Source organism: Myotis brandtii, unplaced genomic scaffold (assembly GCF_000412655.1).
Source record: "Myotis brandtii unplaced genomic scaffold, ASM41265v1 scaffold103, whole genome shotgun sequence".
Taxonomy (NCBI): Eukaryota; Metazoa; Chordata; class Mammalia; order Chiroptera; family Vespertilionidae; genus Myotis; species Myotis brandtii.
Window position 1 is genome coordinate 1,077,459 of NW_005353460.1, and position 13,036 is coordinate 1,090,494.

Below are 13,036 nucleotides of genomic sequence, written 5' to 3' on the forward strand. Positions count from 1 at the left end.
GTGCTTTTCCGAATTAATGAGAGAAAACATTGATTCTCCTGCTGCCCACGAAGGTGGAAAGTGAAGTGGGGAGACATGTGGGGAATGAGCAAGGTTCCCTGTCTGGGGGTTCCAAATCTGCTGTTGGTTTCTTTCACCACTGACTAGAGATATACAGGGTGTCCCCCCAAAATGTATACACACTTTGAATACCTACTAATTCCAATGGTTTTAAGCATAAGAAAGGAACAACAATGGAGCTGTTATCTGTTAAAAGTGTGGGCACAAACAGGTAGTTGGACATTCCCTGAGGGGTCTCAGATTGGAGAGGGTGAAGGCCAGACTGAGGGGCCCCTTCCCCCCCCCCCCCACCCCAGTGCACGAATTTCGTGCACCAGGCTACTAGTCAATTATAAAAACCATTCTGAGATAAGACAGAGTATTTGTATTGAGCTAATACTTCCACAAATAACATTTATAAAATACATTTAAAACTAACTACTTGAGGTTATAGAGGACCATCAAAAGCAGTCAGAAACTGGTGAAGAGTCAAACCTTGAAATAAGGAAATTGTCCTGGGTCTGTTTTTGCCCAAGAATACTACACTTTGTATAGCATGGATGGGACATCTACATGTCAAAAGAAAGCTTCTGGCTCCCTGGCTTAAGAAATCATCAGCAAATGGGCTCCTAGAGCAGCTAAATATTAAGAGGGAAAATTCTGAAAGAGTGGGACATGAGGAAAGCCTCCAAATCTACATATAGCATCACCCAAATCCTTGACCAACCCCTGAACTACACATATATGGTAGAGATTCTAAGGAGATCAATGGGAAACAACAGCTGTTTCAGTTGTACCAGTTAATAATGCGGATTTTTTTTCAATAGATGGAGTTACACATATGTTAATATATATGCGATTTGATATGTATGCTATTTTGTTGTATTGACAGTAAGCTTCAAAGCTTCATATGTCAAATTTTCTGAAGGTGTTAACATCATAGATATTTTTATGCTTAAAAATGTTGAATTTCGTGCCAAAAAAAAGAGCATTTGCGGGAAGTTTTAATTCATTATTTTGAATAAAAGTGCTGTTGAAAGTTAATGTATACTTCGGGAAGCTTATGGTGAACATTCTCCATCTCAAGATACTTGTGAACACTGGTTTAAACGCTTTAAAATTGATGATTTTAATATGAAAGACGTCCAGGTCAACTGGAAAAGTTTGAAGACCAACAACTACAAGCATTATTGGTGAAGATGCATGTCAAACTCAAAAACAACTTGCAGAAAGATTAAACGTTGCTCAGCAAACAATTTCTGATCATTTACAAGCAATGGGAAAGATTTTAAAGGAAGGAAAATGGGTGCCACATCAACTGAACGAAAGACAAATGGAAAACCGAAAAGTCATCAGTAAAATGTTGCTTCAACAGCATGAAAGAAAGTCTTTTTTGCATCGAATTGTGACTGGCGATGAAAAGTGGATTTATTTTGAGAATCCCAAACGCACAAAATCATGGGTTGATCCAGGTCAACCATCAACATCGACTGCAAGGCCAAATCGCTACGGAAAGAAGACAATGCTTTGCGTTTGGTGGGATCAGGAGGGTGTGGTGTATTAAGGGCTTCTAAAACCAGGTGAAACCACTAATACTGATCACTACTGGCAACAAATAATCAATTTTAACCACGCTCTGATCATGAAACGACCAGAATGTGCCAGAAGACACAGCAAAGTGATTTTGCTTCATGATAATGCACCATCACACACTTCAAAACCAGTTAAAGACACTTTAAAAGGTCTTGACTGGGAAGTATTAACCTACCCACTGTATTCACCAGACCTTGCTCCTTCAGATTACCACTTGTTCCGATCAATGGCACACGCACTTTCTGAGCAGCACTTCAAAATGTACGAAGAAGTGGAAAGTTGGGTTTCTGAATGGCTTGCCTCAAAACAAGAGAAGTTCTATTGGGACGGTATCTACAAATTACCTGAAAGATGAGGAAAATGTGTAGCTAGTGATGGACATTACTTTGAATGAAGCACTTTTGATGTTTCTCTTGAAATTATCATGTTTTCTTTGATTACAAAATCCTCATTATTAACTGTTACTCCTGGTATAACTGAAAGACCTGGGCGAGGATTTCAACTATTGCTTACTCCAGGGGAACTAGTTTGGAGTTTGAGCCCAGCCATGTTGACTACTTGCTAGGATAAAAATAAACATTCTTCAAAGGAAGATAACAGAATCTAGAGTCTCTTATCATCAACTTATCATTAACAACACCTAATGTACAATAAAATATTACTAGACATGGATGGGGAAATAAACAGAAAAAGGTGACCTAGAGTCAAGAAAGAAAATGTCCATATAAACCAACCTCTAGATAATCTAGACACTAGCAGACAAGAACTTAAAGAAACCATTATTAATATGTACAAAGACTTTAAGGAACTGATGTCATAATCAACAAACAGATAGGAATCTCAACAGAGAAATAGAAACTTTAGAAAATTACCAAATGAAAATTTAGAATTGAAAATTGTAATCTCTAAAATGAATAGTTGACTAAATAGCCTTAATAGCATATTGAAGACAGTAGAAGATAGGGCCAGTATGAATACTGATAAATCATTAGTATCCAATCTGAATAAAAAAAGAAGAAAATGTTTTTGAGAAAGGAACAGAACTTCAATTACCTGCAGGACAAAATCAAGAGGTCTAACATACATGTAATCTGAATCCCAGAAGGACAGGAAAGACTAGGAAGGAATAAATATTTAAGAAATATGATAAGCATAACTAATGGACATAAGACACTGGGGGGTAAGGGAGGCCAGGGGATTGTCAAGGGTGGGGGAGGGGGGGGGAGGACACATATGTAATACCCTTTGTAATACTTTTAGCAATAAAAAAAAATAATAATAATAATAAAGAAATATGGTCAAAATTTTTCCAAATTTATGTGAAAAAAATGTATACTTATACATCTAAGGATGTCAGCAAATCCCTGCAAGCATAATTACAATAAAAACCACACATAGGTAGATTATAGTAAAAATGTTGAAAACTAATGATAAATAGATAATCTTGAAAGCAGTAAGAGGAAACTGATATATTGGATACATAGAATGAACAATAGAAATTATGGTTAAGTTGCCCATAAAAATCAATGAAAGCCAAAAGAAAAAGGGGAATCTATCATCCTAAGATGACACAGCAAAAGAAAATATTTTTCAAAAATGATGATGAAATACACATATTTTAGAACAAAGAAAACTAAGGAAATAATCAGCAATAAACCTGAACTATAAGAAATGCAAAAAGTTCTTCAAATTGAAGGAAAATAATTCCAGATGGAAACTTGGATATACTGAGAAAAATACAAAGCACCAAAAATGATTAATAGTACAAAAAAGATTATATTTCTTTCTTTTAATTTCTTTTAAAGGCATATAACTATCTTTTAAAGGCATATAACTATCTTTTAGACACTGTATTGTGGGATTGTTAACATATATAAATATAATATATAAAATATTAGTAACCCAAAGACTCAGAACCATACCTGATAGATTCTTATATTTTATGCCATGGTATATATTAATGATACAAAAGAAAAAAGGTGGAGAGGCCACATGGAACATTCACTAAGATAGACCATACACAAGGCCATAAATCAAGGCTTTATACATTTCAAAACTTGAAGGATCAGTGCAGCATACTTTCAGGTCTACCACAGAAAAGTGAACACACTCATTGATTGTGACTTAATACAATAATTTTGGACTATCCTATATAATAAAAGCCTAATATGCTAAGTGTCCGGCGGACCGGTCAGCCGTTCAACCAATCAAAGCATAATATGCCAACGATATGCTAAAGCCGCTCAACCGCTCACTATGATGTGCACTGACCACCACGGGGGCAGACAGTCAACCAGTCGCTATGACATGCACTGACCACCATGGGGTAGAGCTCTGACCAGTAGGTTAGCTTGCTGCTGGGGTCTGGCCGATCAGGGCTGAGCAAGATGGACACACCCTAGAGCCCTCCCACAGTCCCTCCCCAGCTGGCCAACCTCCCGCGTCCCTCCCCTGCCCCGATTGTGCATCGGTGGGGTCCCTCGGCCTGGCCTGTGCCCTCTTGTAATCTGGGAACCCTTGGAGGATATTGGAGAGCCAGTTTCGGCCTGATCCCACAGGCCAGGCCGAGGGACCCCACTGGTGCATGAATTCAAGTACTGGGCCTCTAGTTTACATATATATGTACATACACAAAAATACATATATATTTACAAATATGTATGTTTTATTTGATAAAGCAAATGGGCAAAATGTAAATAATTAGTGACTCAGGTTTAAAGCTTCTATTATTTTCACAACCTGTCAATAGGTATTAAATTATAACAAAATTTTTAAATATCCCTATATACCATCAAACAGAAAATGAAATGTTTTTAAAGATACCATTTATAGCAAAATACCTAAGTCTTTATGAAGATAATTATAAAACTTTATTGCAAGACATCAAAGAAAATCTAGTATACCATATTCATTAAGTATAAGACTCAATATTGTAAAAGTTTAAATACTCCCAATTTTTTTTTATTTTTTTTTAGATTTGGTGCTATTTAAATCAAAGTTCTGACAGGATTTTTTTTTTAGAACTTGACAAGTTGGTTCTAAATTCATATGGAAATGCAAAATGCTAAGATTAAGCAAAGCACTCCAGAAGAGGCAGAAAAAGTGGGAGGACCTGCTCTATCAGATTGCAAGACTTATTATAAATCTATAGCAATGAAGATAATATAATATGGGTATGGGATAGACCTCCACATATACAGACACTTGATATATGACAGAGGTGTCATTGAAGATCAATGAGAAATGGATGGCATGATCTGAGATAACTACATATCCATTTGGGAAAAATTAAGTTGGATCTCTAGCTCACACTATACACAAAAACCAATTCAGGATGGCTTGAAGGCCTACCTACAAAAAGCAAAACAATAGAGATTTCAAACAGGATATGGCACCATGAGTCCCAAACTATTCACTGAGGTGACCTAGGACACAGCATCAAACTTACAGCTGTGTCATGGGATATTTTATTTATTTATTTATTTATTTATTTATTTATTTATTTATTTTTGGTTTTATTTATTTTTGGTGTCATGGGATATTTTTAATTAATGAGGGAAATACAGGGATACTTGACACTTGTCAAATACTGGACAAATGACTAGCTCTAGCCCTACCTGGTTTGGCTTAGTGGATAGAGTGTCAACCTGCGGACTAAAGGGTTCTGGGTTCAATTCCAGTCAAGGACCTGGGTTGCAGGCTCAATCCCCAGTGGGGGGCACGCAGGAGGCAGCTGATCAATGATTCTCTCTCATCATTGATGTCTCTCTCTCTCTCTCTCTCTCTCTCTCTCTCTCCCTTCCTCTCCATAAATAAAAACGTACATTTTTCAAATGACTAGCTCTAGTTTCAACATTAAATCAAGCTACAGTTCCTTCAATGATATCATTTCTTTGTGAAGCTAGGTTTTCAGCAGTTGCTGTAATTTAAAGCAAATATCTCCTAAAGATCTATATGAAACCTTGTTCCCAGGTTTGAGATGTTGTGCAGTGCCAACAAGTACAGATATCCCTTAGTAAGTAATTGCAATTCTTTAAAAATAAAGAGTACATTATTTTTTCTGTATATGTATACTATGTTCTTAAGTGACTATATAATAGTTAGAACATAAATGGTTGAGTTGTTTGGACCAGCTACCTAATAAATAGAAGTGTTGGGTATTTCTTTTGATCTAAGCATACCATGAAAAACAACTGAGACATTAAGGGCACCATGAATTGAGAAAGTTGAGAATCTTTGATAGAGAATACACAGGGCTGGGCAAAAAGAGGTTTATAGTTGTTCATATGGAAAATAATACAATAATTAATAAATAATAATATAAGAATGAACAGTATTTTGTGTACTCACAACTATAAACCTGCTTTTTCCCCACCCCACATATGTGACCTCAGAGTAGGAAAGAAATTGTTAAATAGGAGACACAAAGCATTAATCATAAAGGAAATAAAACAAGTTCAAATTCCTTAATATTAAGAACTTCAATTCATCAAATGATACCACAGAGATACTAGAAAGACAAGCCACAGATATAAATAATGGATAAAACTAATAAAGAATACTCTCCAGAATATTCAAAAATTCCTACAAATCAATAAGATAAAGACAACTTTATAGAAAAATCATCAAAAGGCTTAGATAGATCACCAAATAGAAAATCCATACGGAAAATAAATTAATGAAAAATGCTCATTCTCAGAGAAATGAGAAAAATAAAAATTAAAGCACAATGAGAAAATAAAATTTTTAGAAGAAAACATAAGGAAAATTATTTGATTTGAGGTAAGCACAAAAGTTTTTAGATCAACACAAAAAGCTCAAACCATGAAAAATTTTTGACAAATTGGTCTTCATCAAAATTAAAAACATCTCTTCAAAATATAGTCTTAAGAAGATAAAAGTACAAAGCAAGGACTGGGAGGAAGTATTTGCAAAACACATATTTGTTAATGAATCTGTTTAGTATATACAAGGAACTCTTAACAACTCCATTATAAGAAAACAATCAAATTTTAAAATGAGTAAAAGATTTAAACAAGACACTTTACCCAAGTCAACATAAAAATGGCCAAGGAAAAGTCACTAGGGCAAAAATAAATAAGTAAATAAATAAATAAATAAATAAAATACAAAAAAAAATCATTACCTATACTAGAATAGCTAAAATTAAAATGATGGAATATAGCAAGTGTTGGCAGGGATGTAAGGCAATCATAACTCTCATAAGATTTCTGGTATATAAAGTGTAAAATGATAAAACTTTGGAAAACTGTTTGGTGGTCTCATAATATATAAAGTCAAAATTACACCTACCCCATGAACCAGCAATGTCTTTCCTTCATATTTACCTAAGAGAAATAAAGCATAAATCCATAAAAAGACGTGTACTAAGCTTGTCTTGGAGGCTTTAGTCATAACTGCCCAAAACTGGAAACATTCTAAATGCCCATCAAGAGGAGAATGATGAACTGTGAAATATTCACACAACAGAATACTACTCAGAGAGTATTTTCAGGATGATTCCATTTATCAAACATCTGGAAAAGGCAACTTACAGTGACAGAAAACAGATCAGTGCTAGAGGTATGGGATTGACAGCACAGGGGCATGAGGGAATTTGGGGGTGATGGAAATGTTCTCTCTTGGTTGTGGTGGTGAATATATGTGGTGGTGAATACACGAGGATATTATACAGTTGTTAAAAGTCATCAAACTATACACTTCAAAAGAAGGAAATTTACCCGTATGTAAATTATACCACAATGAACCTGATTTTTGAAATGTTAACTAAAGAAAAAGAGACACAATGAGATATCTTTAAATACCAACCAGATTGGCAAAATTTTTAGAGTCTGTTGATACCAAATGTTGTCAAGGATGAGGAGCAGCAGGAGCTTCTCAGGAAGCAGACTGTGAGATGGGAGCTGGTGTAGGAGAAATTTATGAGGAATCAGCCTCTAATCAAGGGAAGTGGGGGGGAAACAGGAAGAGAGCTAAGGTACAAGTTCACAAAGTCTTGATGGAGTGCTCTGGAGAAGCACCCATCAGAACTGTCCCACAGTGGTCCAGAATGGCCACCCCTTTTTTCCCCCACCCCACAATTATCAGAGCCAAGCTGTCCCGGGAAGGGCGTGTCCTAAGGCAAAGGCAGCTCTGAGTGGAGGCCGACCCTGAATTTGCTGAGCTGGACAGTGAGTCTTTTTGGAAGAAGGATCCATACGGCACACTTTTGGGTCTACCACAGGACATGTAAACTCTACTGATTGTGCTGTGACTTAACCCAATTATTTTGGACACCAGTTTGGTACAGTTGAAGATGTGAATGCCCTGTGATTCAGCATGCTGCTTCTGCATATGTGTCCTAGTGAAATGCACACTGGTGTATATGGAGATAAACACTCAGCCCAGCACTGTTTGTAATGGCCCCAAACTGGGAACAACTCAAAAGTTCATCAGTGATAGAACACACAAACAAATCATGCTACTGGCATATAGTGGAATAACCAATAAGTTATTATGTATCAATAAAATGATAATAGATACATGTATAGGTATACAATGTTCTAGGTCAATAAATATGAACAAGTTACAACAACAAAATTCATATGGATAAATCTCATTAACATAGTGTTAACCAGAAAAGAATGCACAAAGGAATACATACAGTATGATGTCCTCCATATAAAGATTTCAAATTGGCAAAACTAAACCCTATGGTTTACTAATGAAATTACCCATCTATGAAGAAAAGCAATGAAATGATTGTCACTGAAGTCAGGATAGTGGTTGCTCTGGAGGGAGCGGGGAAAGCTAGCAAGGTTTTAGCCATCCATGGGGGTTCACTTTATAATTATTAATTAAGCTGTACATATATGTTTAGGGTACTTTTCTTTGCACATGTTATATTTCACAACAAAAACAAGGGAAAATGGCACCTACACAATGGTTAAAGGAACTGGGCAAGTTTAGCCTAAGAGAGAGAGAGAGAGAGAGAGAGAGAGAGCAAGCTCAGGGGGTGTAGAATGGCCATTAATTATCTAAAAAGCTGTCCTAGAGAGCCCAAAAGGACCTTTGAGAGAAAGAATTTTCTAATGATTCCAACACATGAAATGGGCCTCCAGGCTCAGCTGTTCCCTGGGCCTGTGCAATTGGAGGCCAAGGTTGAGTGACGTGGAACGGAGGGGAGGCTGGGTGACCTCAACCTCTCTACCAGCTCTGAGGTCCCGAGGTACAAAGAACTGGGCCTTGACAGGGAAGTACGAAGAGCACAAGCTGACGGGAGCCAGGAAGTCATTCCACATAAAGCAACAAAGAATGAAAGAGCACATGTTTATTTTTAAAATAAATGTCAGTGAATGGATCCTTGCCGGGTGAGCTCATTTAGCCTGCCATTTCTACTTGGGGAGATGCCTGTTGCTTTTACACAGGCAGAATCTGGTTTCCAGCTGAACCTGTTCCGCTTGTGGCCTTGCCGGCTCTAGGTCCCAGCCGCCTCCAGTCTATCAGAGACCGTGCAAGGCTTTGTCATCCGAGCACCTCCCAGGGCGATCACCACCCAGAAAGAGGAAGAGCAGGGAGATGCCAGGCAAGGTATACCAATACTACCACTATTGATAATGATAATGAGCACTGGCCATGTGGTTTGCATACATTTTCTCATTTAAATAATCCAACTCTGTTTATGCCTTCAACCAATACGGCCATATTCACCATGACTTAGAAGATCAATCCACCCACATTTACCATAGCAATCAAGAATGGTCTGGCAGGAGGTGAGCACACTTCAGTTTGGACAGTCTTTAGCGTGGTGGTGATCTGATCCTTATTCTGGACTCAGAGGAGCAGCCAGCTGTCACCCACTGCCACTCCCTCTCATTGCCTTGGCTGCCCTCTCTCTTGCTTGTAAATGATAACTTTCCACACTGCCCACCCTATAATAATTAACATGGATAGAGCACCTCCTGTAGGTGAGACACAGAACTAGAAGCTCCTCATAAGTATGTCACCTATCCATCCTAACAGTTTTACCTATGAGCAAACCAAAGCTCAGTGTAGTTAAATAGTTTACACAAGGTCACACAACTTGTAAGGAACAGAGGAGAATTCATACATATCCCAATGCTTTACTACATAATGAGTTTCCCCTCACCCCAGCCTTTCATGTCTTCTCCCATGTTCACTACATGGGGAAGCTCACTTCCCATTTCCTCAAGCAAAGGCCTAGCTGACCTCCCAGGTCTATGTTCTTGTCTTGCTTATTTATTGTCATCATCCTATCTGATTTCCTTAATAAAACCAAGAGATTTTCTCCATCCTACCTGATAACAAATATTTTCTTCCACATCAAAAATGTAATTCATGCCACATCTCCCTACTCCTTTTCTGCCTAACTTTTGTGAAACCCTTGTTTGTGACAGAGCATGAGTCTCTTTTCCACCGAGGCCACTCCGTATGTGCAGACTTGCTTAGGGAGAGATGGAGCATGGTGGCCACAGGAGATCGGTGGCCATGCTGACTGACCAGAGTGAAGGAAACCCATAAAGACTCAGCAAGTCCAATGACTTGGAAGAAACTATTTTCATGAGTGCACATGTGTGTGAGTTTTCCACTCCTAGGACCCCTCTGCAGGTGCAAGAAAGGGTCCTGGCTCAGTGGGCAACCTCACGGCACTGCCCAATGGACTTTCTTAGGCCAGGAGCATAACCCACTGCCTTCCCCGGACCCCCCAATGAAGCAGAGGCTCATATTCGCAGAGATTGCCACCACCCCAGCCAGCCCCTGAATCATGGGTGACTCACTTGTCAGCCAATTTCTCTGCAGAAAGCTCTTAGCAGTTAATTTCTGGCTAATTTATTATCCTTCAGCTTAGCCCTACAGCGCCATTAGCTAGGAGCCTGCCACGACTGAGTGAAATATTGTCTAATTTATTATCTTATTACTCCTCTGGAACAGGATCAATTAATTACCCATTAAAGTATTTCAGCTGGGGAGATTTATTGGGGGCCCTCTGCCTTTTAACAGATGATTAGTTATACATGTTTGTTTGCTTGAAGAGCAGAGACTAGCAAATGAATAGAGGCGCTAGAGAGGAGGAGAGAGGCGAGGAGAGGGAGCCCGGGCAGCAGGAGGCAGCTAATGGCTCTCCTCTGACTCCGTGAAAATGGAGCAGTCAATGACAAGAATTATCGACTCATTCACTTGCGGTTTTGAGATAACCATATGTACAGGGGAAGGGGAGGAGGGGGGAGAAAAACCCTCACTCAACTGCTTTTTCCATTCAATAAATTCGCTTCAGAATATATTGGATTGGGGTTTGATGGCTATTTCGTGTTTTGCAGAGTGCTGACACTGGTATGATTCAGTAATTATTGTTTCTTTTAAGTTATTGCTGTAATTTTGCTCTCTAAGATCCCAATCAATTTCTGCCTCTCAAGGGCACGCTTGAAAAGCGATATTTGAAAACAGCCCTCTGATAGATTGTGCTGCTAGACAGTGGCTGAGACAAATAGCCTAATCTGGCACAAATTAGCTTGGCTTCCACAGATAGTTTTATACAGCAATGTAAATTATATTGTCAGGCCTAGTCACTTTCCTGCTTAGAGTGCAGCTAACAAGGAACCGTGGAGACATTATCGGCGCTGCCGTGCACTCCCAGGCTGCTGCAGTGCCATTTGTAAGGAGGGAGAAGGGAAGAGAGAGAGAGAGAGAGAGAGAGAGAGAGAGACTGACTTTGGGTAACAAAGGCAAGGTAAGTGAGCAGAAGTGACCTAGGACAAGGATGCAGCTCTGCCTTCTCCTGGTTGGAACTGATCTAAACCCTTGGAAGGGGAGGCTACTGAGTGTGGGCCGATCCAATCCATACGAGAGATGGGGGGACAGAGTGAGGGCTCTGTTCCCAGACCTGGGAGCAAGACAAGCAGTGCTCTGTTGGGAAGCAGCCGCCGAGAGCAGGTGACCTGAACCCCAGCCTCCTTTCTGCTTGGAGAAATGGTGTGTGCTGGCCTGGGTGTGGGGGAGGGCCCTGGAGATGTGCTGAGCTGTGCGGAAGGGAAAGCTATGCTGAGCAGAGCTGGAGGGAAATGTGCTGAGCAGAACGGGCCAGCCGGGCGGCACTGGCCATCCTTGGAAGGAGTGGCAGGATGCCCTGACCAGCTCAGGCCAGGCTCCCTGTGGAGGGACGAGGCCTTGAGACAGGAGCACTCCATCCCCAGCATCCTGTGGGAGGCTGGCTTTTGTTCAGCTGGAAAGAAGCCTCCCTCAAAGGCGTGTTTCCTGGGCCAGGCCTCAGGGGCATCCTGACCCTTGTCTAACATAGAGCTTTCAGAATCTGGCTCCACTCGCCTTAGCCACCACCACCCCCACGCTCCTCACTGCTTCCCTTCAGAGTCATCCCCTTCAGCACCCTTATCAGTAGATTTCTACTCCCCCTTCCTCTCATCAAGCACGCCCTGTCTTCTTGCACCAGAGAGATCTCCACTTCTCTGTGCCTCTTCACAACCTGCATCCTCTCCAAGCTCCACCTCCGAGCCTCTGCTGGGCCTGGCAGGGGATGGCAGTGGGTCTGGCTGTCATTGGGCATCTGCCAAATGGAATCCAAGTTCTCTGAGCACTTTGTGTACTGGAAGCAGGCCCAGCTCCAAGGGCAGTAACCGCTGCTAACCCAACGAGCCCAGGGACTCCCAGGCCCAGGGACAGAACCACTCAGGGCTATGTGAGGGGCAGCTGCATGGGTTCTGGGGGAGGAAGCGTCAATGGGGCTGAGCAGTGTAGTGCCAGAGTCCGGAAGACAGTGGTGACTGTAGAAATGCTGCCTGTACCCACCACACAGGCCTCAGCCTGGATGGGCTACAGGGAGGCCGCTTTTCTTACTGCCCTGAGCCCCCATCCTGAGGCTGTACCTCACGGCCAGAGGCCCTCCTACCTGGTCAAATAACTAAACATACATTTCTCAACAGCAATGAGGATGTTTCACGGAAAGGCTTCTGAGAGCAAACAGCTTCCCCACAGCCTCCTAGAACTCCTTGTCGGACAATGGCCAAGAACCTGTGCTGCTTTACAGAAAGATTGGCTTGGAGTTGAATTTAGTCTGACCTGCCCATCCAGTTCTCATCTGATATTTCTAGCAGCTCGGAGCCATATTCTTTCCCATTCCTGCCTCGAACTGACTTACTCTTCAGTCGCTCCAGGACGGAGGCTGCTATGACCAACGGCTTGGTTTATTGGAAAGTAGAGCCAGATTCTTTCCCATTCCTGCCTCGAACTGACTTACTACTCTTCAGTCGCTCCAGGACAGAGGCTGCTATGACCAACGGCTTGGTTTATTGGAAAGTGAGAGTCACATGCATAGATGACAACAAAATAACATACGCGAGAATCATGTTGACTCTTTTCATTCAACCTGATA